The 26542-nt window shown below is 36.3% G+C and overlaps 1 protein-coding gene across 2 annotated transcripts in view; it reads right to left on the minus strand.

The window, feature by feature from the left end:
• Positions 1 to 26542, minus strand: part of Nexmif (neurite extension and migration factor) — a 136671-nt gene that overhangs the window by 65991 nt on the left and 44138 nt on the right. The window lies entirely within an intron of this gene.

Genomic DNA, 26542 nt, shown 5'->3' on the forward strand with positions numbered 1-26542 from the left:
AATAGGAAAGGAATAAGTTAAAGTACTCCTATTTGCAAATGACATGATCCTCTATTTAAATGGCCCTAATGACTCTATCATATAACTGTCAGATCTAGCCTGACTTGTCTATCCGTTCCCAAGAAGGGGAGTGTGGACTGAGGAAAGAAATAGACAAAAGACAGAAGATAGAGTCAGGAGGGCTTCAAGTGAACACTGTAACAAAAAGTCCCATGTTTATTACTCACAGTCTTTATATATCCCAATCAAAGGGGAGGACACATGACCTCCATGATACAAAGAACAAAGATGTGCAGTTACCTCCTTACATCTCAAAACCCCTGGTAACCATGCACTAAGTCAAGCATCCTGTTGTCTGGCTTTTGAGGAGCAAAGCATCCAGTAGCCACACCTTTGATCAAACATCCTATTGTTCATCCTTGAGGAGCAAGAATAGGTTTGAACTCTCTGACCTTTAATCAAAATGGAACAGATCCAAAACTGTGGCATCTGACAAAAACTGTGGTGCAAGGAACACTTAAAGGCTTAGTAGCACGGGACGACATCAGTATATGAAAACCAGTAGCGCATAGTGAAAGCCATTATTTTATTAATTAATTAATTATTAATCTGAAAGTCTCCCCTTAGTAGAAAAGACAAAGTATCAGTAGCCTTTCTATACATTAATGAGAATTTTCCAAGAAAGAAACCAAGGAAAAGAAATCCCTTTCACAATAGTTTCCAGGAAAAAAAAAAGCCCTAGGGTTACTTAACTACGGAGATGAAAAAAAAAAAACCTCTACAATGAAGAATTTAGGATAATGAAAAAAAAACTGTAGAATCAATCACCTCACAAATTTCATTTTAAAAGTTTGATGCACCCAACTAAGAATTGTAGAGTAACTTTGTTCCACAAATGTGGAGATGAAACTGGCTGTGTCCTCACTTAACAGAGGGAGGACACTTGAGTCATATGGCATGCTTAAGCATAAGCCCAGATTTTCTAATGCCAAACCCATTTTTTCCAGTGAACTATAAGACACTGCTTTTTGTGGAACTCCCTCCAAACACACACAGTGATGATTTATTTTGATTGTCATCTTGACAGCATTTGAAAGTCACCTACGAATGAGGCATATCTGTGGGGGTATCCATAGGAGTGTAACTGAGCTGGGAAGACCCACGCTGAATGTAGATTTCACAACATTCCATTGGCTGGAGTCCTGGAGAGGGAAAAAAGAAAGCAAGAAGGGAGCACTACTGTTCATCCTTGTCTGCTTTCTGAATGTAGACACAATGTGACCATCTGTTTCAAGTTCCTGATGTCACACCTTCCACACCGTGACAATTCTACCCTTAAAACTACAAGCAAAGATAAATCTTTTTTCCCTGAAGATGTCTTCTGTCACGCAACAAGAAAAGTAACCACTGTACACAACAACTCTCAAACCCGTAGGACTCTAGTGCCAGTCATGCTTGTATCTTGTGTGATATTTAAAACAAAGTAGTATTTGATAAATTAAACTGAAGGAAAAATAGGATAGCTGACTAATAAACAATGGAACCCAGAAAACTCAAAGTCTGTTACTGGTAGAACTGACTCCTCAGCACGATCACAAAAATAATTCTACTAAAGTGGGATCTGTCAAGAGGAAGAAAATATATCAATATGGATTTGCTATTTTTAAAGAGAGGAAAATTTCAACGTTTTTCTCCGCTAGACAGAGTAAGATAACGATTGCAAGTTAGAAATTGAATCAGTCTTCTATTGCTTAAAAGTTACAATTCTTTCTAATCAGGACTTTTAAAAAGAAAATTACAATTGCAGAAACCTTGCCTCAAGAACAAAAGGCATATTATTCATTCAATTTTTAATAAATGCTGTGTCTCAAGGATATGACAGGGAGAGACGCAGATATAGGTACTTTTTAAATAGGGCTACCATAAGTTATAAGAAATACTGGCATGTGACTATTTCTGTAACAATCTTGTTCCATTCAAATACTTTTATTTATTTGTGTATTTATTTAATTATTTATCCATTATTTTGTGACAGGGTCTCACTTGCTACCCAAGGTTGACCTTGAATCTACAGCAATAGTCTTTCTTGCCTTATCCCCTTGGGTACTAGTATTGCAGCTATGAGCTACCATGCCTAGCATGTAGATCTAACTTTCAAAATCACTCAAAACAATTTACCAAAAGTTTGTCAGAAACAAATCAAAGTGAAAATAATCTAAACTCAGTTTGGGGAGTATTGTCCAACAAAAATAATACTGAACTGAACATTAAGTGATCTGGATTCTGTTCTTAGCTCTGATATCATTTTATAACTAGAGAAACTACCCCTCAGCCTAGACATGTTTCCCCTTGTGTAATAGTCCTAATGAATTCTGTAGGTCATTATGAAAATAAAATAAAATAATACATGAGGATTAGCAAAAGGTTCTACACATTGAAAATGATACAATAGCCACATAGATAACAGTCTCATTGCTTCTTCTAAAGCTCAGTTATCAAACTAGAATAACGGGGGTATAATATGAGGTCCATGGACTATTCATAACATCTCCTATTTATTGAGTAGCCAGGCCCTCAATTTTATATACATCATCTCTCTTTATATTTATAACATTTAAGACTGAAGGTTATATGAGACAATTACTATTATCCATGCTGTAGAGAGGAGGAAGGTGAGGCATGTAAAAAAGCAGCAGTATAGTTAAGGTCTAACAGTAAACATTAGGAAAAGAAATTCAAAGTCAGATTTGCTTAAATTCTAAAGCTGTATTGTTCTGCCCCCTTTACTACAAGCCATAAGATGTTCTCTAGTTGTGTTAGTCACAATAAAGCTCCAATCCACTGAGTCCAGCGCTAAAAGTCTTCCAAGATAAAGCTTATTATTGATTACCGTCCTAATATCATCTCCAGATAGGATTTTCATTTTCATTTTTATTTTTCCCTTCCTTCCCATACACTTTCTATGGGTCTTTCTCCTTCCTTCCCATAAGAAGCACACCGGGAAGTATTCTACTTATGTTTGTCTCCATTCCAAGGTCTCATTGATATTTTCTTAAGCTTAGTTTTAAAACTGCAATTCATATATTTAACACAATCTATAGACAAACAAAAATCTTCTATTAGCTTAAGGTATTCTTTTGCACCTATATTCCTCAGCTAGCAGTAGCTGTCACTTAGATTAGACTGAAAAGACTAGTAAACAAGGGTTCAAATCGCTCACTTATTATTATTCCTTTTAAATGAGGTGATGTTACTGAACCATTTCACTGACCCTTTAGGTATAGTTAGGACTCTTGTAGTCCGCACCCTCCTAACTTGAAGAGCAGACCAGCTACATTATACAGCCAGCCTATTACTTTGCTTCTGTGGGATATTTTAACTGGGTTCTCTAGTTCTTCATAGAGCTCCAGGGTGCTACACTCGTGGGTGATGCAGCAAGATAAGCTTTTGCACTCCTTAGCCTTGTTTTTAAGCATGGCGAAAAAAATTGTAATGGTGTGGGGTGCATATGATATATTCCCATATAAACCAAAAAGGAAAAAAAATCTAGCTTCAAGGAGAACATTTACATGATTCAATTATTCTTTCCTTCTCCAAACAAATTGTCTAAATCATAATTTGCTGAAAAGCATGCGGCTATGAGTTAGTGAATATTCGACAGAAGGCAGAATTGGACTCTGCGAGTAATTAGAAAGGAGAGCTCCATTTTATCAGCATTTCTAGTGTTTGTCCTCAGTGAATAGGAACTAGCACATCTCAGAAGCAATTTTACTCACCATTAATCAATAATTTATTTGCTACACGCAATTAATACATCAGACTCAAGCACTATCCAAACGTAACTATATACACATACAAATCCATTCCTCCACACCAAATTAACATGTAGTTTCCAAGGCTTTTGATAGCTTCTTCATTAAAAAATAATTTTCATAAAGTTCTTTGCACCTTAAAGTAACCTAGCTATTTAGGATTTTTAATTGTCATTATACTTGGTTCTTGATATTATTCTAACACGTAATCAATTAAGATACAGTATCCTTTGTAAATATTTCCAATTGGGCTCACTTTCTCTTACTGCAAGGAAAATGCAGGAAATTACATAGGATGATATACTGCCGAAATAAATAAAGACTGGTCAAGGATGATAGGAGTCAGAACTGAAAGAGGGTAGACACCTCAGAATGAAAGGGAATAAAAGCTGAGATTTGAAATACCGGAGAAAATAAGATAAGATAGGAAAGACTTCTGAAGAATAGAAAGATATGAGAGTCTCAAGAAAAGCTATCAATTTATCTAGTTTTGCAGAAATCTAGAGAGCTTAGATGCTTGTTCAAGGTCATGAACGAGGCAGAACCAGGAACAAAGAGCAAGTCTTCTGATTCCAAGTTCAGAACAAATGTAGCTTCTTCTTCTTCTAATGTGATGTCTGGATGAATTAGCTGAATTCTGGGGCAATGAATAAGGTCCAAGTCCAAGAGTAACATTGACTATTTTTAATTCCAGAGAATATAGGCCTAACTATTTATTTTCTTTATACTTAGTTTCTCCTAGAGTCAAACACAATCATGCTAATAGGCCTTATATTCCCAGGGAGGATGTGAGGGTAAGAAAAGAGGTGGGGAAACATTAGAAGGAAATATTCCTTTCAGTGAGGGATGCTTTAAACAGTTACAATAATTAGAAGGCATAGCCTTGATCAAACAGACAGAAAGCAAACAATTCAGAGACTCCACTTTGCCCTGCATTAAACTCAAGATTTAAACAAAATGAAAGTCAAATTAAGCAGCAGATGAATAAACTAACATGCTGAAAAGGGGGCAACTAGTTTTCCTGGGTTTCTCCTTGATATAAAGTGATTTTCTAAGAGACACCAGCAGGTGCTGCCAAACAGAGATCAGAGAAATTCTGTGTATTTTAAGTGAGCTTTCAGAATGAGGAGGATTGAACTGTGATTTATTTACAACGATTCATACCTCATGAAAGCACCTAGATAAGAACATGTGCAAAAATAAGCAAACATTTTTCTCTCAATATTAAGTTAGTTGCTACATCAGAACTAGAATTCAGGCTGCTTCACTCGAATGTAAGTTCCATGAGTACAAGAATCTTCATCTGTATGTATCTCTGATATCATTAGCGTTACTAGCACTTAGTGGTCCTACTGAGCACACATATTCATCTAGCTGTTAGAATATATGTTAGATCCCAGCATATATTAGAGGTTCAAGAACTAAATATTTTCAAGGTTCAAAGGAGGAAAGTGTGAAAGCATTTTTTATTATAAATTTCAGTGCACCTGAAAAGGATTATGAATGTTATAACTATAGCATTTTAGAGCTTGACAGTAACTGGAGTATCATCAGTTATGGCTACTACTACACAGAACTAAAGTTTTTGAATGGATTTATCAGAGAGGTTTTTAAATCTCTAGCATATCCCCTCTCAAGCAGGCAATAGGTTACTTATTCTTTCAAAAAATTGGTACTGTGATTATATTTACATATAAGTGTATTTAATCATCATGACAATTACCAATGTATGAATTACTGTCTCATTTTGCAGATAGTAAACTCTGAGGTCAGGGAGTTTAATTGGAAGGCTCAAGAGGAAAAGCCAAGAATGCCATTAGCCACTCAGATCTCATTTTGCAGAAAATTATTTGTTTCTGCTTTTTAGGTTGAATCTTGAATGGCTGTATTGTAACAATATCTCTGGAAACAGAGATAGTTTCTATATCTATAGTACTATTATAGAACCTAGAATTTTATACAGGTCTATAATTGTACAGTGGACCCAGACTCAAATATCCAGGAATATCTTATTTTAGCCATGTTTCATGATATTTACTGGTGGGAATAAAAAGAGAAGTATTGTTCAGTCCTGGGGCAGCTTCTGATGATCAGACATAGGATGCTATGTAACTGACACAAACTAATTAGCTAACAACACACAAACAATTACAAACTATGTGAGATAGGACCAGCAGGGTGGCTAAGAAGGTAACAGCACTTGATGTTACACACACACACACACACACACACACACATAATCTGAGTTTTCGATTCTGTTCCATTGATTCATGTGCTTGTTTTTGCACCACAACCACAGTGATTTTGTCATATGGTTCTGTAGTATAACTTGAAAATACGTGTGGTGATACCTATGCAGTAGTGTAGAGTATCTGTCCAGGTATAGATATTCTTGTTACACAAAAATTGAAACAATGCAGAGTAGCTAATATAGATAGGAATCAAAAATAGTTCAGGAGAGATGGCTCAGTGGTCAAGAGCATTTGTTGCTCTTGCATAGGACTCAGGTGAGTCCAATACCCAACACCCATTGTAACTCTAGTTCCAGGGGACCTGATGCCCTATTCTGACTTCCTCTGGCACCAGGCACTCACATGGTGCACCTACATATACTCAGGCAAAACATTTCTATATATAACTATTTTAAGAATAAAAGAATAGAGGGTACACTGTAGTTTAAATAAAGAGGTCATTTGAGCGATAGTAGTTGAAGAAAGCTCTTTGAAACTGGTAGGACTTGAATAGGCTAGCCAAAGAAAACTAGTAAAATTGAATTCCATCTGTGGTTAATGAATGGAGTTAAGACAGAAATAGAAATACAGACATATGGAGTAACAGTTAATGGAACAGTTTGTTAGAGGACAGAAATTCCTGTGAAGGAATAGCGATAGAGGACGCTAAAATGTACTAGGGTTGTATCATGAAGTGCTTAATGCTAGTAGTCATTAAAGCTAATGGGAATCATTGGTAGTTTTTAGTAGAGAATAAGGACAAGTATAAAGAGCATATATTTCAAAAGGATGGCCTGTTAGCAGTGTAGGGGGTGTCTTAGAGGTAGGGAAAGATTATAGAAAGCAACTGCTTTAAACTAACCATGAGATAGGAGATTCACAGAGAGTATTGCTAGAATTGCAATAGATTACAGTGGATAGTTAACTATAGCTATGGCACAAAAAATGCCTTAAGGATTGCTCCCAGTCATTTACATTTGATGCTCTGAAATCATCATGCCTTTGACAAAATAAGACAGTGGCTTTAATTCTAGATCTTCTCCAGTGATCCTAAAAGTGTTTGTTAGTTTTGGACTTTATTTTTACATATTTATTTATTTTGATACACAAAATAAAAATTAATTATATTCATTATCAAGCTGAAGATTTAAAAACTTAAAACATAAATCACCACTTTAGTTTTATACCCACATATCTTCTAAACACAAAACCTACCTCTGTCTGAATTGTTAAGAGTATTTATTAGCAGCAATTCAAACAAGTATGTGTTCTTTATAGAATATTTCTTAAATCGACTCTTCCTGATTAGTGATTTAAATAGATGGGATTTAAATGAAAACATTATATACCTTCTGGGGATCTGCATGGAAGGTTGAAGCAACTCATTGATAGCAAATCCTGGAATATTGCCAATCCAATCCCAGAGACAAAATTGTATGGGGTATAACTTATGAACCAACAGGGAGTTAGCATGCAAGAAATTAATTATATATTCAGCCTTACGTTTTCTTTTTAGTATATTAGTGTGTGTGTGTGAGTGTGTGTGTGTGTGTGTGTGTGTGTGTGTGTGTGTGTGTAGGTCAGAGGACAACTTTCCGGGGTCAGTTCTTTCCTTCCACCGTGGGTTCTTGAGATCAAGCTCAGGATACAGGGCTACATAATTTTTTTGACAAAGATGCCAAAAATACACATTGGAGAAAGGACAGCCTTTTCCAGGAATTGTGCTGAGAAAACTAGATATCTACAGTTAGAAAAATGAAACTAGTTTTCTATGTCTCACCCTGAACAATAATACCGAATGGATCTGAAAAAGTATGGAAAACACTTTAGGATACAGGCATAGACAAGGACTTTGTCTTTACATAATTTTTTTTATTTTTGACTTTTATAAAATAACAAATGTATGTATTACTATATTTAAACCATTTCAACCCCACTGTAATTGTTTCCATGTCCTCCCTCCTCCCTTTTGAATTCATTATCCCTGGAGAAGGCTGATCATCCCTCTCCTATAATTCATTAATTTCTTGTTGTACTTTATCGAGGGGTAGGGACTTGTGTGATTTTCCCCATCTGTGTTGGCAAGTCATCTAGTATTGTCATTATGTAGGTCTTGTTTAGGTGACCATACTGCTAAGATTTTATGGGTACAACTCCCTGTCATATATAGAAGACATTATCTTACAACAGACTCCCTGATGCCCTGGCTCTTACAATCTTTCTGCACCATCTTCTGTGATGCTTCCTGAGCCCTAGGAGTACGGGTTGTATTGTAGATGTCAGTTTGAGTTGGATACCCCAGTCAGTTGTTCTGACTTTGTTAGTAATATTCCAGTCACTCAGAAAATAATGTCAATAACTGACAAATAGGACCTTGTGAAATTAAGAAAGTGATGAATCCTTACATACATGATCAAATGATTCAATAGAATTGTCAAAAACCACTTAGAAATAAACAATGTTTGAAAAACTGGATAGCCATATTAAAAATAATTAACTTTGAGCCCTTTCTCATATTATACATAGAAATGAGCACAAGTAAATCAAATATCTAAATTGGAAAAAAATAAAATTACAAGATCCTATAAAAAAGAGTGGCAGTAGGCAGGTTGGTGATACAGTAGTTGCCTACCATGGTTATGGCCTTGAGTTTTATGCCCAACACAGGATATATAATAAAATCCTCAGAAGGAAACATAGAAGGGAATCTTTATGATCTTGTTTCACAACAAATTTTTAGATATGACACTAAAAGCTCAAAAACGAATACAACAGTCTGGGTTTTGTGGCACATTCCTACAATCCCAGCACTTGGGAGATGGAGCCAGGAGAATCAGGAGTTTGAAGTCATTCCCAGGTACATAGCAAGTATGAGACCAGTCTAGTCTACATGAAGCTCTATTTTTTAAAAAAGAAAATAAACAATATGTTGCGGGAGGTCCTTCTGCTCCTCCAGCCAATAGCCGCTGAGATACCAGACCATTGGGACGTGGTCTCTCTCCCTTTAAAAAAGCAGCCACTTCCCTCCTCGCTCTCTCTTACTTCCTGCTCCACTTGCAGCGACTAGACTCCCTTCCTGATTGTGCAGAGGGCTGTTGTCTGGGACGGTGATCTGTAAGTTTTTTCCCCTTTAAATAAATAACTATTCTATTAATCATAATTCTAAACTGGTGTGGGATTGTTTTTGACTTACACCTTCGCCTTCAACAACAGAATAAAAAACATTGAATTTCAAAATCAAAAACATTTGTACTGTTAGGGACCCCACCCAAAAGAAGGAAACAACCCATAGACTATGAGAAAGATTTGCATATTACATGTGTGATAACAGGCATGTATTGAGAAAATACAAAGAATATTCATAACTCAGTATTAAAACTCAAATAGATCCCTTGAAAATAGACAAGTGATTTGAAGTAATACTTCTTTAAAAAGGGACACAAATGCTCAATAAACACATGCAGTTTAAATACTTCTACTGCTGCCAAATCTGAGCTACCAGTAACTGATCATAAACTTGGAATTAGGAAAAAAAACTTACAGAATTTGTTGTCAAGAGCTGAGGCAAGCCACTACTGGATCTGGACAAGAAATATTGAGCCTGTTCTTGAAAAGTAGGAGAAGTGTTTTGTCTCGTTGCCTTGATGAATGAAAAACACAAGAGACAGATTAACACAGATAATGTTTCATGACGTTGGTGCATAGAGATTCTAAATTATATGCTGGAAAAAATAGTAGGCTCCACCCTACAGTGTTTAGTACAAAGTAAGGAATGTAGAACTACTCAAACAATGATGAAAAGAGCTGGAAAAGGTTTAAGTTACTTGTCTCTTTGAACACACACACACACACACACACACTAGATAATTTTGGAGTAGAGAAAGTAGATAGGTTTGTAGATAGAAAATATTTAGCTGGAAAGACTTTTAAACTTATTATATTATTTACTTTTCTATTGTTGTAATGAAACACCATGATGAAAATAACTTATAAAAAAGTATTTAATGAGGCTTATGCTTCCATGGGGTTAGAGTGTATAATGGTAAAGCAAAATCAGTGTCAGGAATAGCTGAGAGCTCACATCTCACACTGTAAGCAAGAAGTAGAGACAGTTAGCTCAAAATGGCGCAAGTATTTTGAAACCTCAAAGTCCTCCACCAGTGACATAGTTCCTTTAGCAATACCATATCTCATAATCTTCCTAAACAGACACCAAATAGGGTCTAAGTATCCAAATGCCCAAGACTACCACATTGCACTCTCTGGCCCCCATAGCCTCATAGTTATATCATAATGCATTTAGTTCAACTTCAAAAGTCTCCATATTCTTTTAGTCTCAACACTATTTGAAATTTAAAAAATCCAAAGTTCAATATCTCTTCTGAGATCCAAGTCAATCTATTAACTGTAACATACTTCCAACATACAAAGACAAGAAAATGGGAGGAATTGGGAAATAGTGAGAAAATACTGGATCCAAACAAGCCCAAAACTCAGCAGGGCAAACTCCAAATCCTGTAACTCCATGTGTGATGTTAGAGGGAATCTCTGGCTTTCTAGTTTTGTTGCCGTACATATATCCCTGGCTCTCTCTGACTGGTTTCATTGTCCATATGCTTGCCTTGGCAGATGTCTCATGGCTGTGGCACCTATAACATCCTGGGATCTCTATTGCAATCTAGGCTTCACTTTCACAGTTTTACACAATGGCCTATCAGGGCTTCTGTGCAGGGACTCGCCTGACACACATCTGGCATCAGCTGATGTTTATGGAAACGACAGATGATTCCAAAAAGCCTTTATTCATGTATCCTTTATGGTTCTAAAGCAAAAAAAAATGAGAATGACATTGCCAAGTTCAGCTGCCTGCTTGGATCATATTTATAGAAGCTTTTGTTAATTCCTTAGGCCTTTTCCTTGGCCTAAGTTTGAAACTTAGCTGAGTGGGGTCTTGTCTTAAGGGTACTTTTTCCTTTACTCCATTCTAGCTTCTTCTTAATCTCCTTATTTCTTTCAGCACAAACCTTGCTCTTTTATCTTCAAACTGCACATTTTGCATTTTCTTATGTCCTATTTGTTATTTGTCATTGTAGACCTGCATAAGAGTAATTATTAATAATCATGTGACAGAACAATATTGAGTTATCCTGAAATCTGCTCCACAAAAAATTAGCCCACTACTTTGAAATTTTGCTCCAGATAAGTTCTTAGAAAAAGGATAAACCAGCCACATTCTTTCCCAAAATAGCACAAGAATAATCTCTAACTCAGGTGCTATTATGTTTCCCTCGGAAACCTCTTGATCTGGGCTTCCGCAATCTACATAGCTCTCAGTATTACTGTCTTCCAAGCTCTTACTAAGAGAACTCATTAAGCTCTGCTTACACTGTTTTACTACTTTTTTAGTCCAAAGGCTTCCGCATTTTTTTAAACAAAACAAAACACTTCACACATGGCAAGGTCTATCACAGAAACAGCGCACTCTCTGGTTCCAACTTCTGTATTGGTTACTCTTCTAATGCTATGACATAACAATTCAGCCAAGGAAATTTATAAAAAAAAGCATTTAATTTATGAAAAAGGATTTAATTGGGTTCATGGTTCGATAGAGTTAGGGTACATAATTGCAGAGCAAAGGCATGGCAGCAGGAACAGCTGAGAGCTCACATTTCAAACCACAAACAGAAGGCAAAGAACACACTGGGAATGGCACGAGTTTGTTGAAACCTCAAAGTCTGATCCCAGTGACACACCTCCTCCAACAAGACCTCATCTCCTACTCCTTCCCAAACTGTTTCACCAACTAGTGACCCAGTATTCAAACATATGAGATTATGCGACTCATCCTCATTTATACCACTACTTATTTAGAATGACAAGATGAAAGACAGTATGAATAAGAGGAGGAGGGGGGAGAGGAGAAGAAGGATGATAAACCTCCAATGAGGTCAGAAAAAGAAAATGATAATTAAAAGCTACAGTGCAATGTATCAGGGGAATTTTGTTGCAGTAGGTGACAGAATAGATGTAGAAATATTGTTACAAGGGTTGGAGGGATTGCTTAATGGTTAAGAGCACTGGCTGCTCTTCCAGAGGTCCTATGTTCAATCCCCAGCAACCACATGGTGGCTCACAACCATCTATAATACTACTGGCTGCCATCTTCTGGAATAAAAGCATACATGCAGATAAAGCACTCATACATACAATAAATAAATAAATTGACAGAAAAACATAAATCAAAACAAGAACATTTAAAAAATAAATACAGTTACAAGTAATAGATTTCAAAAAACTTCAATTCTCTTGTTCTTTTGCAGGTATCTAGTACATTCATGGTAGTTATAGATTGTAAATGGAAGTTTCTGTCCTACCTGGTCAGGTAGCCAGTCAGTCCCAAATAAACACAGAGAATTCTCCTAGTCTGGTCACCCCACCTATACTTCCTGTCTGGATACTGGCCAATCAGCGCTTTATTTAGCCAATGCAGGTGACAAATCTTTACAGTGTAATAGAGCAGTATTGCACAGCATTTCCCTTTTTTTCCTTTTCAAAACAAGAACCCTGAATCTAATCTCCTTTGTTTAGGATTTTTTCCTGACCATTATCCATAACAACTCATAACCAATACTCTAAACAAAGACAACCATCCATAATCCATTTTGGGGGGATGTGGGTATAGTTTTCTAGGCTACTTCTTGCTGATTGGGGTGCTGGTAATCTTTGGAGGACACTGAGAAAATTTAGGATTATGGTCAAATTCTGACTGGAGCATTCTATGAGGCTGTATCACCTCAGCCAGTCACTTTGATCTGGATGTAGAACTCAGAGGAAAGTGCTCTGAGATGTTGGAGCCATCTGGGCCATCTTTTCCTATCAGATTTTTCAGGGTGTCTTCCTCGATCAAACATGATTTTCTTAACCCAGAAAAAATCACAGCCTCTCATTTCCTATGGAAATAAAAGCAGAACCTCTTTCCCAATGTAATATATATTTTAAAGAATTTTTAAAATATATAGGCTGGTTTAACCCAGCAGCATCTATGATCAAATGTCTTTTAGCAGCTGTTGCTCCTTCCTCAGCAGTCAAACAATCCAAAGAGAGCACAATGACATACAGTATCCAGACTCTCAGTTTATTTTCTGCCTTTATGTGGCTTTTTAAAATTACTATTCTGTTTCTTTTTTAAGGACTTTTTCTATCCTTTTTCTTTTCTCTTCCAAGCCTATGCATGTTTTTAAACTCACTGTAAACTGTTTAGAGGTTTTTTTTTCACCTGAATCTGTCTTTATACTGTGTATCTTTATAAGTGGGCATGGCTAGAACCAGAGCTGCCACTTTGACTGCTGGTTCCACCTTGGTTGGCTTTCCAACATGGTGGAGCTACCCAGGAGAGTCACACTTACCTCACCAATTCAGGGAAGCAGGACTAGGTAGCATGCAGCTGTGCTCTTAGGCCCACAGCTGTGCTCTCAAGCCTTCAGGCAGTGGTTGGGAGAAGCCTCTTTGTACTGCAGCCACTAAGAGACTGTGGGAACCTACCACACCACTTAGCTCATGGTGGCTGGTGGCTGACTCCATCTTGCAGACAGCTGTTGGGAGATGCATCTCTGCACTGTTGTTAGCATGAGACTGTGAAACTAGGCAGCCCAGTGTGGATCTGTTTTTGTGAGTTCAGGACAATTTTTAAGTTTTATCAGGTCTTATGGAAATTCAAGAGCCCCACGTTGGTACACCATTTGTAGATGAAAGTTTCTGTCCCACTCAGTCTGGCAGCCAGTCAGTCCCAAATAAATACACAGAGGCTTATATTTTGGCCTATTGTTCAGGTTCATTACTAACTAGCTCTTATAACTTAAATTAATCCATAATTCTTATCTATGGTTAGCCATATGGCTTGGTACCTTTTCTCAATAAGGCATTCTCATCTTATTTCCATCTTTTTATCTGGCTGGTGACTGACTCTCTGCCTTTACTTTTCTCCAGAATTCTCCTAGTCTGGTCACCCTGCCTATACTTCCTGCCTGGCTACTGGCCAGTCAACATGAGTGACAAATCTCTACAGATTACAAGAGCGTTATCCCACTGTAGTAGATTAATCTACTATAGTCTTTCTTTAAAAAATAGTTATAGAAGTCTAGGTTGATATTGACATAAAGTAAGTGAATTTGCTTTTTAACTTTAGGTCATTCATTTACATCTTGTCATATTATTTCTTAAAGATAGTGGACTTAAAAAGCAGCAATACCTCCCTACCTTACAAATAAAATAACATGATTAGTTCTGGGTTTAGCAGTCTTCTTCTTTACCAAGAAACTGTAAGACAATATGTAAAACAAGCAACTGCCTAAAAGCAGTGTTACTCAATCATTTTCATCATCCTAGCACTCAAAAAGGAACATAAAATCTTCAGGTGTATTAAATATCCTTAAATATTCATTATAATTAATTTCTTACTTGTACTACAGGTCCACAGCTAACAATCAACACTAAGGACCATATTTTCTCCTATGTATCTAAACTAAAACACTCATTATAGATAATAACCATATGTGCTGAAAATTCCACCTAGCACAATTATCTAGAAAAGATAATAGATAATAGTACTAGACAGGACAGAAATTGTCACACCCAATTTCTTTTACACATTCTAATAGTACTATATATGAGCAAAAATAAGAAATGTAATTTTGTTTTTCCTTTGACAGAACAGATACTCATCTTAGATTCCCAAGAGGTAAGACAATATTAATTAACTAATAAAGCTCATACACATATAGTCTTTTTTGGTTTTGATTTTGTCACATCCTACAGTTCAGCTGCCCCAACAGAAAGATTATAAAAGAGAAATCTCTTTACTGCCTTGCCCTATCTTCCTTCTATTTATGCATTTTCAAGGTATTTTTTATTTACAAAGATCGATGGGCAGACATCACAGACAAGCTAAGCACATTATTGTGAATAAAGGAAAGTATGAACAATGTTCAGGTCTGAAAATGAAAGGGTGAAACTATCAAACAGTAGTCGCCTGGAGAGTGTATATAGCCACTAGCTCAAGTTCTTATGAGAGTAAGGAATAAAGCAAATATTGAACAGAAAAAATAATCCTTGAATTTATGAGCAAGACACATCTATTTATTTAAAGGGAATAGTACAGTTGTCTTTATATAAATAGGTAAGTGAACGTACACATATATGTGTGAGAGGATGTGAACTTTCCAAGTAAGTGGTAAAAAAGGAACAGAAGAGATGCTGTATTTGGAAGAAATAATCTAAACAGACCACAAATAGGAAATATCATGGTCTTATGCCCTAGACCTAAAAGTGAAACTACTTCCAGTTCAGAGTAACCTTGAATCTAAGTACAATATTTAGTTCTAAGAATATCAAATGGAATTAAGATTTTTCTTTTTGGAGTACAGTATACAGATTGAACCTATGGTCTTACACATTGCAGACAAGCTCTAGTATTGTGCTATATATCTGGTGTAGGAGGCTCTTCTTTCTATGTGTTGCTTTCATTGGTTCAATAAAGAAAACTGCCTTGGCCTTTTGATAGGGCAGCCCTTAGATAGGCGGAGTAGACATTACAGAATGCTGGGAGGAGGAAGGCAGAGATTGCCGCCATGGAGCCAGCTGCCAGGTCAGATATTCTGAATCTTTCCCAGTAAGCCATGACCACATGGTGACATACAGATTATTAGAAATGGATTGAATCAAGATGTGAGAGTTAGCTAATAAGAAATTAGAGCTAATGGCCAGGCAGTAATTTAATTAAAACAATTTCCATGTGATTACTTCGGGGGTTAAGATAGCTGGACGGCGGGATGCAGCCCATCTTCCCTACTACATATATCCAAACCCGAAAATCATAAGGTCTTGATACTGATGCAATTGTATGTGGATACAGAATATGCTAAGCCTATATATAGATTAACTTGATCTGAACAACCTATGTGGTAATTTTAATCGGCTTGACACAGGGAAAGCTAAGGCTACTAGAATTCCAATTTTCAATTCAAGAACATTTAACTGGCATTTTTTAAAAAATTATTTTATGTGCATTGTTGTGAAGGTGTCAGATTCCCTGGAACTGAAGTCACAGAGCCTTGTGAGCTACCATATTGTTTCTGGGAATTGAACCTGGGTCCTCTGGAAGAGCAGCCAGTGCTCTTAACTACTGAGCCATTTCTCTGCCCCCCTTAACTTGCATTTTTACAAAGGAAAAACTTCTATACAATAATATGTAAAGTTAAAAGCGAACTTAATGGAAAATAACTGAAGTGTGGCAATTTTTACATTGATCTTGCTTTTTCAATGATATTTTTAAAGCATGCAGAAATATAGTTTTTGGACATTGCTTGTTGATTTAGATAACTTCTTGTATTGGCTTACAAGTCAGTCCTGCCTCGGTCTCCTAAAGCTGGGATTGCAGGCCTGTTTTGCTATGCCTTGTCAATAAAATTTCCTGATTAGTATTTCATTATGTTCTCAACGGAGATTCTTACATATTTTGGCCAGCCCCTTTCATGTTGTTTGTTACATAGGCACTATGATCTTATTGACATACATTAACAGTACCTGAGTACCCTTTGAAAGCATCAGACAGTAGACAAAGATTTTACTGTACTCCAGTTTGTTTTTGTGTTTTAAACTGTTGGGTTTGAAGCCTTAGGTGCTAAATCACAATGAAACCGAAGAACTAGCCCCCTGCTAAACTGTATCACACATACTTAATTATAAAGAAAAAGTTCTTATATGTGATTTAATATCATCATTCAACATTATATCAAGAGAATATGGCATGCTCCCAAAGTAATGGAAAACAAAATAAGCTTAAAGACATATACTCCTACAATTTTAATTAGTTTGTGGCAAAACTCTAGTAACCTGTTCAATCCTTCCTTACTTTAGGATATAATTAGCCTTATCTCAGTGAAGTGTTGTCTATTATCGGTATAAATTAAGCTCATTTGCCATTAAAAATAATTGTACTGGAAAAATATTCATGACCCCACTTCTCTATGATGATTATATTCATTAAATTATTATAAGTCATTCTTATTGCTGCTTACCTCTTTGTACCACTTAGGCCAGTTAACATGTAACTTTCATTGTTCTTTATTCTTTTTCACTTAATAAAACTAGTATATGGTAAGGTTTTGGGATCCTATTCATCTTGTTTCAGTGAAACCAGTTAGCATGATTTTTTTTTAAATGAGCCAGAGTTTGTCTTGCTCATCTTTGCATTTACCATAGAGCTTTATACTAAGTAGATAGTCAGTGTCTAGTTAAAAATGGACATTACTGCTCTCCTATTGATTCAAGAGAAATACCACAGCTCAATACTCTTTCTTTGCTTTGTGACTGGGGAGCCTTTTAATGTTACAACTTTATAACACTGTTCATTGCATATGCAGGGATTTTAATTATAATTCTTCAAAATTATGATTAATCATTAAGCTCCCCAAACTAAGCAAAGACTAAGGGTACACATCTATAATTCCAGCACTCAGAAGACAAAGGAGGACTGTGAAATCCAAGCCAGGTTAGGCTACATAGTTAACATAATCCTGTCTATAAGAAATAAATACTCAATAATGGGCTATCTTTGGTATTTCTCCCTGCCTCCCAACTCCTCCCCTCACACTACTTATCTCAACATAACAAGGAATGGTTGCTTACAGTAAACCTCAAGTACCCTGAGGAACCTCATGAACATGTAATCCAGGGGGCTAGGGAGTAGATACTGAGATTTCTGGTGAATTTCTAGATGACATGTTGGACTTCTCCCTATATAAGCTAAAGAGCCTTGGTCATTCTTGTAAACCATAAAAGCATACTCTCTATATATTTTGGCTATAACTCTATCATAGGTATAAAACATTTTGGAAGAGGTACTGCTAATGGCTTAGCAGTCTCTAAGATCTCTGATTTAATTCATTAATTCAACATTTTTTAACTTCCTCTTTTGGTGAAGTGTGGAGGAATACAAGCATTAGAGAACTAGAATACTCTTTTAAATAATATCTAGCAATAAAACCTGAACTAGATTTTGAGTGAAACCATCTGGACATTCATTTTTTCAGACGAGCTAGAGTTTGCCCCAACTGGTTACTGTTCACAGTTTTTAGCAGTGAATATACCTAAATAATTCATTTACAAATAAACTCAAACAGGGAAGCTATTTGTTATGGAGAATTAATGATCATATACACATAGAATCTGTTAGCTATGTGGTGGTCCCAGGTTTTAGGAAATAGGAACCCTAAATTGGACATTTTGAAATTGAGTATCCACTATGCATACCTTAGTAATCAATACTGAGTGGAAAGAGAGAAATGTAAAAGTAGAAGTTAGGACAAATGAGAATAATAAAATGATATTTTCACTGTGGTATATAAAAGAATTTAAGCCTTTTCCTATATCTTGTTCCTTTTTCATAAAATGAACAATTTACTATGAGGAGACATGGTGTTTTTTTTTTTTAAACAAACCAAAAATAGAGATGATCTCGCTTGAGATGTTCAAATAACTCAATCACTGCAACTTTGCTTGAGATTTGCTTCCAAAATTTTATTACCTAATAGGCCAAGATCTCAAGGTATATTTAAGCAGGGAAACAAAGAGGAGAAAGTGAGCAAGGGGGTGGGAAAGAGACAGAGTAAAGATGCTAACGTTAGCTGAGTAGTGGTGGCACACGTCTTTAATCCCAGCACTCAGGAGGCAAAGGTAGGTGGATCTCTGTGAGTCTGAGAACAGCCTGGTCTACAAGAGCTAGTGGTGTTACACAAAGAACCCTCTCTCTAAAACCCAATAGATGCTAACTTTATGGATCTGTACGGCAGTCAAATAACAAATGAACTTCAGTCTTCCACTCTCAGTATGCACAGAGCTATTCTAATACCATACAAGAACATTGTTTTTGGATGTTTCTGAGACGGGATCTTACTATATAGCTCTCACTGGTCGAGAACTCATTATGTAGACCAGGTTGTCCTCAAGCTCACAGAGATCAGCCTGCCTCTGTTTCTCAAGTCTTGGGATTAAAGGCTTGCGGCATCATGAAAGCCCATTTGTGTTATAAATCAAGAATACAAGTGAATAATGTATGTAGTGAGTTTTTTGGCAACTGATATTCCTCCAAGTGAGTCACTTAAACAATAAACATAAAATTTCAAATAGAAAAGAGCTACAAGTCACAACTCCAGAACAGTAATTATAACCCTTTCTCTTAAAACAGTTCCAATTATCAGCTCCCAAGAACAGTATAATAGAAGAGGAGGTACCAAGTTCATTTCCTTATGCAACGAAATCTTTCCACACTAGTAGTAAAGAAGATTCTTTACTGGCAGTGATTTAGTTACCCACCTAATGCTCACTTAACGTGTTTCAGAAAAATCACTACAAGAATTTTCAAATAGAAACAATTAGCATCCCCAGTAATTATTATTCTTTTTCCAAAGGCAAGAAGAGCTGCTACTTTGGCAGAAACTACTGATTCTCCTCCCAGCCATCCCCAGTCACTACAGCTGCTACAGGAGCTGGTTAAAGGGCACAGCCTTAAAGAATGAAAGCATCTTCAAGTTTATTTACAATTACCTCCCCTCTTTAAAAACCCATTTTTCTATGCAGATAAAGCCAATAATAAGCATATTCATCATTGCACATGACTAAGCCAAACCTCTTTCAGCTTGTATAAAGCACGTATTCATGTCCCTTTTCAGTCCATCCAAACTCTTCTTGAATTCTAAGGCCCGGATATATTTTCCCCTCATCACAAAACCATTTCAAGATCATTGTGCCACATGAATATCTGGCCAGGGAGTATAATTATCTTTGGTACTATTCATTTCTCCATTTTTAAATACATCATCTATAAATCCTGACATTTGAGGATGGCAACAGGACCTGAATGTGTTAATCATGGAGGAGAAATATTTCAAGTGCACATAAACTAAAAGTGTTTTTATATAAATGGAGCTTTGCGATGTAGATGAAAAACTAACAATTCACTTTTGTTGCACCATAGAGTAGAATCAGACATTAGCTACATTTTAAGCTACAGAAGTCAGCACTAAATATTTATCATGTATTTTCTCTATGTTTCATGTACTCTCTTGGCTATGATCACATTTTGTCTCATTTAGCTATAGAGGACTGTCTAACAATGTAACTGGTTACTGGTGTATTAATGTGTCTTCAGAAGCTATTAGCTATTTAATTTTCTTTTGTTATTCTAAATGAACGTAATTTTGGGGTGATTTCTTGTGCAACAAAGACTAAATGAAACAAAAAAAATTATCTAGAAGTACAGTACCATCATTACATAAATTTGAGCTGAGAATTCGGATCCCAGCACCCACATTGGGTGGCTTAAACCAGCCTGTAACTCCAGCCCCAGGGCATCTGTACCCTTTTCTGGCCTGCATGCACCCACATGCCCCCCCCCACAAATATGCTTTCAAAAAAATTCAATTCTACTCAAGGCTACACATTATTTACAGTAATAGTATATAGTAAGAATAATATTAATACACTATGAAATAAAAATTTGAGTACACACTACTTGTCAGACACTTGAGATAAAAATTCACTTTGCTCATCCTATCAAATGGCTCTTTAGTCAACTACAATAGTCAAGGCAATTAAGTTACAGGCTTGACTGACTCCCTCCTCTTTTCAATTGAATGCATTCTAAGGAAGAATTATTCATTTTATAATCACTGTCAGATAACTCATGATGGCCTGGACTGCTTATTTACCAAATTTTCTTCCTAGACAAAACATCATAGCCTATTAAATAATATTTGAGGGTTATTATTATTTTCCTATTTCTATTTTTTTTCTCTTATGGTAAGAAAAGGACGCTCGTTTATTTAAAAATGATGTATCAGGCTGGTGGGATGGCTTAGTAGTAAGAGCACTGGAAAGTCTGATTTATTCCTCAAGACTCACATTGTAGAGGGAGAGAACTGACTCTTTGGGGTTATCTTCTGACTTCTCCTTGCCTGCACTGTGTGCCAATTACTATAAAAATGAATAAAAATGTCGTAAAAGCAATATCTTTATCAAAGATACTAGCTGATATTCCATGATAAAAAAATCAAATTCAGGCTAGTTGAGTATAAAGCCACATGTTTAACACTGGATCTATGCTGTTATCAAATTACCAGAGATTTGAAACATTAACTGTAATTGCTTTTTATGGTTATTGCAACAAATTCCTATGAACATGGTGGCAATTCATTCTTCATAGTTCAAAAAGTCAGAAATCAAAAATCAAGGTAGCATCAGGGCTTCACTCTCTGTAGATATCTAAAGAGATTCTTCCTTCATTATAGGATACACACACATACACACACAAATGCACACACACGAATGTATGCACACACATACATTTAGGGACCACAAATTAATTCATAATTACCTCTTCATTTTTATATTGTTTAATTACATATGCAAGGACTTTTCTTCCAAATAAGGTACACATCAGAATTATCAGTGAACCAGAAAGTAAGGCCTCATCAAACATTCCATATGTTGGGGCTTTGATCTTAGAATTTCCAGCATCTAGATCTGTGAAAGTATTATTCTATTGTTTATAAGCACCCAGCCTATGATAACGTTTTATAGTAACCCAACTAACACAGTAAATAATATTTTATGTTCAGGCATATCCACTTAAAATTTTAATATAATTTAAAATAGTAAGTATATTTAAAACAGCAAGATTAAATTATAAACTTCAAACAAAAGATTATTATGAGAGTGGAATATGCTAGATGTAAGCACTGAAATCAGGAAGAATCTGAAGCACCTTTGCTCTAAATTTCATTATAGGAGACACTTTTATTAGCTTAGGCTGCATATGGTGGGGGCCTTCAACCCACCTTGGTGATGATGAGTCAGCACAAAATACTCAAGTCTACATCCATTCCACAGTTCTAATAAATATAGACATTCATCCATTTCTTTAGAGTACTTAGCAAACACTATATGCCAAATGCTATAGAACAACAATCTCAAAACTGTGGCCCATATAACTAAGGTTTTTCAAGAGCTGTGGACACAATGACAGCTTAAAAAGAGTCCAGTTTCCACATGAACACATTCTCAAATCTGAACTGCCTTAAAAAGCATGGATGATTAAAGATATGCTTCCTGTTATTATAGTCGTTTCTTTCTTTACCAAATAAACATATCCAAACCCATTTTCAATATTAATATGTGCTAAGATAGTAAATAAAAGGACAAGTTCAAATATTATTGTAGATTTTAGAAAGTTCATTTGATTGACTAATGGCTTTTGCAAAACAGAAGACTTCCATTTCCTGTTAACAAAACTGAGGAATGTGCTCGATTTATAAGATATTTTTAAATTTTTTGGAGACAAGTCTCATTATATATCCCAGATCAGCTACATAATGAATTCCCAATCTTCCTGTCTTAGCTTCCTGAATGTTGATCGTATAGCTATCTATGTACTATCATACACAGAATGATCTTTTGTAATAGTTCATTTTGAATTGTGGCAAATACATTGGAAGTTAAATAATTGGGGATATATATATATGTATATATATATATATATGTTCCTAACTTATTTGCATGCTTCCAAATATAGAAATATGAATAAAACTGATGCCAAGTTTGTCATGCTATGGCAGTGATTAATATTGATTTATAGATGATATATCAACTAATTTTTAAAAGTCATATCCATTTAACTAATATAAATTTGTTATGAAAAGATTTAAAATTGTAATAGACTCAATCCAAGAGAATAATTTTATGCTGTGTTTTCATTTTTTTCTTTTTAAGATTTATTTTATGTTTATGTGAACGGCTAAATGTGCGTCAGTGCACCTCATGTCTGCCTGGTGACAGTGGAGTTCAGAAGAGGGTATTAGATTCCCTGGGACTGGAAATACAGACAGTTGTGAGCTGCCTTGTGGATGCTGGGATCTGAATTTGGGACCTCTTGAAGAACATCAAGTGCTCTTAATCACTAAGACATATTTACAGTCCCCTTGCCAGTGCTGTAAGAAATCCTACAGCCAGTAGTTACCCGCCCACTGGGGCGTGGCGGCCGACCTTTTTTTTTCCTGCTGAGGGATTTGGTTTCTGTTCTCCCTTCCAGCAGAGGATTCTGATTTGTGAGTCTACCCCTAAATAAACAACTGTCTGTTATTCTCAGTTCTGAGCTAGTGTGGGATTTCATTTAAGCGTCTTTCTTCATCCCAGGAAAACTTTAACTCTTAAAGAGATTTTGGGCCTTAGAAAAAATTTGAAAATTGAAAAAAACAGAGTATAAACTCATACTGGAAAAAGTTCAAAGCAACTTAAAACATAATACCATGAAAGGTAAACGGAATACAGATGTTTCAATAAAGAACACATCCACTTGTATTAAGACTTATCTTTTTTATCTATCCCCAATATCTTATATTAATGTTAACATCTCAATATAAAGCACAGATAACTTTAAAAGTTCCAAAATCTGAAAAAAAACAAACATGCTAAAAAAAAGTTGTCTCTTTAAAATAAAATCCCCCCCCAAAAAATAAAGTCCCAAACCTCTTAACTGTGGGATCTTGTAAAAATGAAAATGAAGTTACATAATTTCTTACTCCAAGAGGGAAAACCAGGGCATAGTCACAATCAAATCAATCAAAACAAACTTCCACAGCGTAAAAAGTTCAATGCTTGGCATCTGGGACCCACTCAAAATCCTCTGAACTCCAAAAGCCCTGGGTAACTTTCCCATCCACAATACACACAGTTGGTCTTTTCAGCTCTGGCCAGTTCCACTCCACAGCTACTTCTCTTCTTGGTGGTTTTTGCACAATCATAGCATCTCCAGTATGCTGGGGTCTCCACTGGAACTGAACCTTTACCAGTAGCCTCTTCTAGCTCTCAAACAGGGCTAACTCTCAGATGTTCATGACTCCTTTAAGCCTTCAAAACTATTACCCCATGGGAAACTCCTTACACTTTACCAAGATTTTCTGCCAGCATTATTTGCAGCCTTGGTTCCCTCTGGAATTGAGCTTCTGTGTGCTGACCCTGAGGAAATACTCCCAGAAGGTTTCCTCTCAATGATGCTAGTCTCTTCTTAATAGCAGCTGATTTTTCAGCCCCAGTGAGCCAGCATCAATTGTCCCAGGAAAGGTTTCACTTCAGTAATGCTGGTCTCTTATTAATCACAGCTCCAGCTGAGCAGACACCACAGATTTTTATTTCAAATATATCACACAGCCTGGATAGAGTCTTTGCTTCCCTCTAAAACTTCACAAGCCAGGCCCCCATAGTCTGCATTGCTTTCTGTTTTTAAATTGTTTTTATTACCCTCTCCCTCTCCTATGACCTCCACGCTCCCTATTTACTCAGGAGAGCTTGTCTTTTTCTGCATCCCAAGTAGATTAGACTGCATTGCTTTCAATACTTGTATCCTCCAAGTCCCAACAGAAGAGTCCATTATGCTTGAAAGACTTAATGACTTTTTCAGCCCAAAGTTCCAAACTCCTGCCACAGTCCTTTCCAAAACAACATGACTATGTCTGTCACAGAAATATTTCATGATCCTGGCACCAATTTCTGTCTTAGTTTGCTTTCTATTGCTGTGATAAAACTCTGAACAAAAGCAATTTGTGGAGAAAAGGGGTTTATTTCATCTGACATCTTATAGTTTATCATTGAAGGAAGTCAAGGCAGGAACTGAAGGCAGGATCTTGGAGGCAGGAACTAAAGTAGAGGCTATGGAAGAATGCTGGCTTGCTTTCTGTGACTTGCTCACTCTCCTTTTTAAGCTATCAAGGATCATCTGTCCAGGGATGGGACTACCTCCAGTGGTCTGGGCTCTCCCACATCAATCATTGATCAAGAAAGTGCTCCCATAGGCTTGCCTATAGGCAATTTAATGAAAATATTTTCTCAACTGAGGTTCTGAGTCCCAGATAACTCTAATTCGTGTATGCTGACAAAGACTCAAACCAGAACAATTACCAAGGAAAGTTTTTTGGATGCACTGTTATTTATAAGTTGGTTGTGCAACTTTATAACTCAGTTATGCAATATTCAAGATTTCAAAATTTAGTGTATATCATGTCAAGGTATTGTTTAGTGGCATGCAAGTTTTCCATATAAAAAGTCTTTGTCTTCTTAAGATATACACTTCGTTAACTGGGATAAAAATGGGGAAGATTTGAACAGGCAGAGATGAAAGGTGGGAGTCCATAGTTGGAGAGAATAGAATGGGTGTGGAGTCAACAGGCAGAAAATGGAAAAGAAATGATCAATAAAGAGCAAAAAGAAAAAAAAAGATCAACAAAGATCCAAGAGAAGACATATAAGCATTTGGAATTTTTTTGAAGCAGATTTTAACTAAAGCATCCAATTCCTTAGACTTCCAAAATATAGTAGACACAGTGCCAAGAAATATTAAAGTTCATAGTACAGAATTCTGTGAACAAATATGTATTGTTCAACTCAAATTTGGTAAAAATAATTTTTAAAAAGACATTTTACCTAGGCAGTGATGGCACATGCCTTTAATCCCAGCATTTGGTAGGTAAAGGCAGGTAGATCTCTATGAGTTCAAGGTCAGAGCTAGTTCCAGGACAGCCAAGGCTACCAAAAGAAAAACCTGTCTTGAAAAACAAAACAAAACACATTTTAACACAATAGACTTATCTTAAATAACTTTTACCAGTTGAAATAATTTGGGAAAGGAACTAACAGGTTATGGTACTATGGATAAGTAGGTAATAGGCTCCTGGACCAAGAGTATCATTGGTTTAGGCCATGAAAATGCATGTTTATATGTAAGACAATGGAAGTAGAAACAACATTCAGAGAACTAAGTTATTTATCATAGGAGAGGGGTCTACTGTACTCTCCACTAGAGAACAATCATTTCAAACAGTTTATGTGGGAATGCATTTCAGTGGCATAGCACTTGCCTAGTATATAACGCTCTAGTTTTAATCACACACCCACGCATTCACTCACTCACACACGTTTGTACACACACAAACCAGTATTTGTTGTATGTGGAAGGACGCTTAAAAGAAACCCCACACTAGCTCAGAATTGAGAACTAGATGGTTATTTATTTAGGGGTAAACTCACAAATCAGAATCCTCTGCTTGAATGGAGAACAGAAACCGAATCCAGCAACGAGAAAGAGCGGCCGGAAAAGAGGCCAGACACAAGCTCTACATCAGCATGTACAAGAGGCACGCCTCAGTGGGCAGGTAACCACTAACTGTAAGACTTCCTGCAGCAGTTGTAGACCAAACCAAGATTTGTTGTAGACAAAGAGAACTGAAAGTCAAAAAGCAAAAGCAAAAACCTTTCTCTGTTAAGGTGTGTACTTTATCATTATGACAAATGTTTCTAAAGGAGAGCGATCTCATAATCCTAACACTAATTGATTTTCACAGAAAATCCCATAGTGGAGATCTCTCTCGGAAATACTTAAAACATTTGACTTGT

This window comes from Alexandromys fortis, unplaced genomic scaffold (genome assembly GCF_014885135.2).
Source record: "Alexandromys fortis isolate MF-2015 unplaced genomic scaffold, M_Fortis_MF-2015_v1.1 scaffold_266, whole genome shotgun sequence".
In the NCBI taxonomy this organism is placed as follows: domain Eukaryota; kingdom Metazoa; phylum Chordata; class Mammalia; order Rodentia; family Cricetidae; genus Alexandromys; species Alexandromys fortis.